This window comes from Callorhinus ursinus, unplaced genomic scaffold, assembly GCF_003265705.2.
Source record: "Callorhinus ursinus isolate GAN/ISIS: 27379988/994484 unplaced genomic scaffold, GSC_fseal_2.0 scaffold30, whole genome shotgun sequence".
Classification (NCBI taxonomy): Eukaryota; Metazoa; Chordata; class Mammalia; order Carnivora; family Otariidae; genus Callorhinus; species Callorhinus ursinus.
The window spans coordinates 18,051,132-18,055,618 of NW_027397092.1; the positions used below are offsets into that span (position 1 = coordinate 18,051,132).

Sequence of the window (4,487 nt, forward strand, 5' to 3'; positions counted from 1 at the left end):
ATGGCCAGATAACAGTTATTACTCATTAGCACTACCCTTGTAAGTAAGCACTTAAAATGTTTCTTTTTTTTTTTTAAGAAGATAGCAGGAGAGGAAGAATGAAGGGGAGTAAGTCGGAGGGGGAGACGAACCAGGAGAGACGATGGACTCTGAGTAACAACCTTAGTGTTCTGGAGGGGAGGGGGGTGGAGGGAGGGGTTAGCCTGGTGATGGGTACTAAGGAGGGCACGTTCTGCATGGAGCACTGGGTGTTATGCACAAACAATGAATCATGGAACACTGCACCAAAACAAATGATGTAATACATGGTGATTAACAATAAAAATTAAAAAAAAATGTTTCTTTTTTTTTTTTTAAGACATCTATTTATTTGAGAGAGAGTATATGTGAAAGCATGAGCAGGGGAAGGGGCAGAGGGAAAGGGAGGGAGAGAATCTCCAGCAGACTCCTTGCTGAGCACAGAGCCCAACATGGAGCTTGATCCCACGACCCTGAGATCATGACCTGAGCCAAAATCAAGAGTTGGATGCTTAACCAACTGAGCCACCCAGCTACACTAAAGTGTTTCTTCTTTTAAGAGATTAAACATTCACCCTTAAACCTCCTTACTTTCCCATTTGCCCAACAAAGCCTTCCTTCCCTGGCATAGGAGGAAAATTTCAGCCTGGTCTGAAAAATGAAAAACTCTATAAGTCCTTTCAATAAACTCTTACTGAGCAGCTACCATGTGCCAGATGCAGCCTCGACGCTCACAGAGCTTATTCCTCATGAGAGAGGGATCTATGACTGTCCTCCCCACACTGTGACTGTACATCCCCATCGTCCCGGAGGGCCCATGGACCTTCCTCATCATTGTCATCATCATCGTCATCATCATCACCAAGACTAACACATAGCACTAACAAATAGCACTTACTAACACTAACTAGCACTAACAAAACGTACCTACTGTGCATGCCACTCTGGTTAAGAGCTTTACACATATTCACTCATTTAATGTTCACAAAACCCTATGAGGCAGGTACTCCCCATTCTACAGACGAGAAAACTGAGGTACAGAGAAAAGCAAGACCTCCCTTTTGCCTTCCCAACACCCATCCAACCCGGGGTGGGGGGTGTGGGGGGCACTGTTTCTCCAGGCTGCTCCAGAAATACTTTCTTAGGAGTTTGGCAAAAATGGAATGTGGGTTGTCTGAGTGTTCCAGCCTTGGCCACAGGTCAGATGTCCAGCTAAAGCTGGAGAAGGACATAAAAGGCATTCCAGGTCTACAGAAATACCCCTGGAAAGAGACCCTTCCCCTTTGGCTCTGCTCCCTAAGTATCGGTGCCACAGGGTGTGTTCCTTATAAAGCAAGCTGCATCAGGGAGCCTGGGGAGCAGGGGGGAAGTGGGCAGTTGTTGCCCCAGGCCGTTAGTTCCAGACCTTCGATCCCCTGAGGATGTGAAGGGCACAGAGAAGGCCGTCCGACACACAGCTGCCAAGGCCCTGGTCTGGGCTCCCCCCTCCTTGATGAAACAGGGCTGGGCTGGCCTCCAGACACAGAACCCGGTCAGAGCCCTGGCCTCAGAGGCTGGAGAGCGACATGGGTGGCTCATGCAAAACCCAGCTGTACACACAAGCACAGGAGGGAAATCAACTGGCTATCCCTCGGGGAGGACGACAGGGGTAGGGAAGTGGAGCAGGGCACTTGGCTGAGGGCTGAGAGCTTATGCAGTGGAATGTCCCAGGCAGACAGGGGCCTACTCAGAGCATCACGCAAAGCCCAGGGGGCCAGGGAGGCTGAGGCTTGCTTAGGGACCCCACGTGAAGTGGCAGCGTGTCCTCAGCACATAGAGATCGTTCTGGGAGCAGAGATGAGCTCGGAGAGATGGGAGGCCACCCTGGGCCCTACAGGCCACAGTAGGGACTTTAGATTTACCACACAGGGTGTGCAAGGATAGTCAGCAAAGAAGGTCCATTTGTGTGATGTGGCATCTAGGAAGGACGGCTCTGGCCACTGTGTGGTCTGTGGCTGGAATGGGGCCAGGGAAGACAGAGAAGAGCATGACGGCACCCCACGAAGGGGGCCAGGGGTCTGCGTTCAAACCGTCACGGAAAGGGTGGGAGGAGGTGACGGACTTGGGAAACACCAAGGAAGAAGGACAGACGACTTGGGGTCCACCCGGGGCAGGGAATGAGTAAGTAGGAAGCCAGAGAGGTGCCTCCAGTGTGTCCGGCCCAGGTGAGCAGGTTGAGGTCGTATCTGCTGAGCCAGGAACCTGGGAGGAGCTGCTTTGGCTTGGGAACCTATTCCATCTCAGTCTAGATCAGCTGAACAAACATATACCACAGGCCCACCGTGTGCCTGGCCAGATGTTCCCTTTGTTGACAAAGCCATAGATGAGCTACATCATTTTTATCCCAGGCTTTCCCAGGTGAGGAGGCTCTGGTCAAGGCATCCGCTGCTGGGACCTTCTGGGCCCCTGACACCCCAGACTTTCACCCCAAGAAACCCACTCCACAAGAGAGCCCAGAGGCCAGAATAGAAAGAGAGAAATAAAGGCTGTTGTTGACACAAGAGGAAAAACCAGGCTTCCTGTTTGAACTTGGGCAGGTACTGGAAGTTGTGAGTAATGTCGAATCTTGGCCTGCTCTGAAGGCGGTCTGCGGTGGGGGCTTCTCACACTCGCTGTGAAGAGTGGCTTTGAATCACCCACTTGCAGGAGACCTGGGGCCCGCCGCAGGCTTGTATCAGGAGTGCTGCATCCAAGCGGGCAGGCCGCAAGGGAGGCAACTACCTCCTGCAGTCTCGTGCCCTCCGGAAGGACCCGGCGTCAAATGCTAAGGGCTTCTCACATGGGGGTCCCCAGTGCCCTTGGCTCCTTGTGGGCCAGACCATTCCCAGGCCCTTGGAGGCTAGGATTGTCCCCCTTTGCCCCACTTGAGGTTGGACCAGTGCAAGAGGCCACGGGGGCTCGGGGTCCACTCCAGACCAGGAACACTGGCCTGCGACACCAGCTCCCTGCGGGACCTGGGGCAGGGTCCTTGGCCTCTCCCATCCCCAGGCCCCTGTCTGGAAAGGGACCTCCTATGGGAGTAAAAACCGCAAGCCATCTACAGAAGCAAAGGACCAGACACTGGGCGAATGCCTTATCTCACTGGGGCCTCACAACATTCCTGCATCACAGACAAGGAAAATCTTTCTATTCTAAAAATGTGCATTTTTTTAAAAAAGCATTTGTCTTTAATTTCTGTTTGTTTTTAAGAAATAAATGGCAAAATATACACACTGTGGTATCTGAATCCCCTATCACAGAGGGTGAATAATGGTCCGGTTGCAGAGCTCCTGAACATACCCTCTGGCGTGGGTGACTGCTGTCTTCGGTGCCTCACGTGGAGGTGGGGGGGCCTTCCACCAACTTCACAAAATAATGGCAAAAAACCTTCTCCACGATCCCAAAGCGACTTCTGCCATGGTATCAGATGCGTTTCTGGTACTGGCCTCGCCCTGAGGTCGACTCAGCTATATATAAATTGGATCTGAATTCCACATTGTGGTCTCTCACTGCCATATCTTGTGCTTCTAAGAGAATCTCTTTAATTATTTGGGCTCCCTTTTTGTCACTGAATTCCAGTCGAGCCAAAGCCTGGTCAATGGACATTCCTCGTATCAATTTTGCCAAATACCACATCTTCTCTTTGCTGTATTTTATTTGCCTTCGACAATGGTAGATTTCTGCTGGTCTCCGAGGGTCTCCAGGCAATTGTGGAGGATGAACAATTTTATTCTTCTTTTCCCATCTTCGAGAAATGTCCAGAGACCCACTTGTGTGGATAGGTGATTGGGGTAAAACATTATGAGATGAAAGAAGCCCTAAGGCCAGCTTCCCCCTCAGATTCTGCATCCTTAATGCACCCATACGTTCCAGTATTGCCACTGCCATCTTTCTCCCTCCCTCTCTAAAACGTGCATATTTTTTAATGTTACTGAGGTATACCTGAAGTATACTAAACTATACATATTTAAAGTATACAATTAAGTTCTGACATGTTTACACTCATGCAATCATTGCCACAATCAACATAACGAACGTTCCCATCTTCCTCACGTTTTCCACGCCTCTTTGCAATCCACTCCTACCTCCTTCCACCTCCATCCCGGACTACCTGAACTGCTTGCTGACAATATAGATTCCTTTACATTTCCTACAGTTTTTTTTTTTTAATTTTTAGAGATTTTATTCACTTACTTGAGAGAGAGAGACAGAGCGAGAGAGCGCGCACAAGCCGGGGGAGGGGGGCAGAAGGAGAGAGAGAAGCAGACTCCCTAAGTGGGAAGCCTGATGCGGGACTCGATCCCAGGGCCCGGAGATCATGACCCGAGCCAAAGTCAAACGCTTAACTGACTGAGCCACCCAGGTACCACTCCTATAGTTTTATATAAATCTAGTCGTATAGTATGTACTCTCTTTGGGTTTTCTCATTCAACAGAATTGTGAAATTTACC

At 50.2% G+C, this 4,487-nt stretch overlaps 1 pseudogene; it reads right to left on the reverse strand.

Annotated features, from left to right (window-relative positions):
• Positions 1–3,234: 3,234 nt before the first annotated feature.
• Positions 3,235–3,934, reverse strand: LOC112815153 (large ribosomal subunit protein uL22m pseudogene; annotated as a pseudogene).
• Positions 3,935–4,487: the final 553 nt, after the last annotated feature.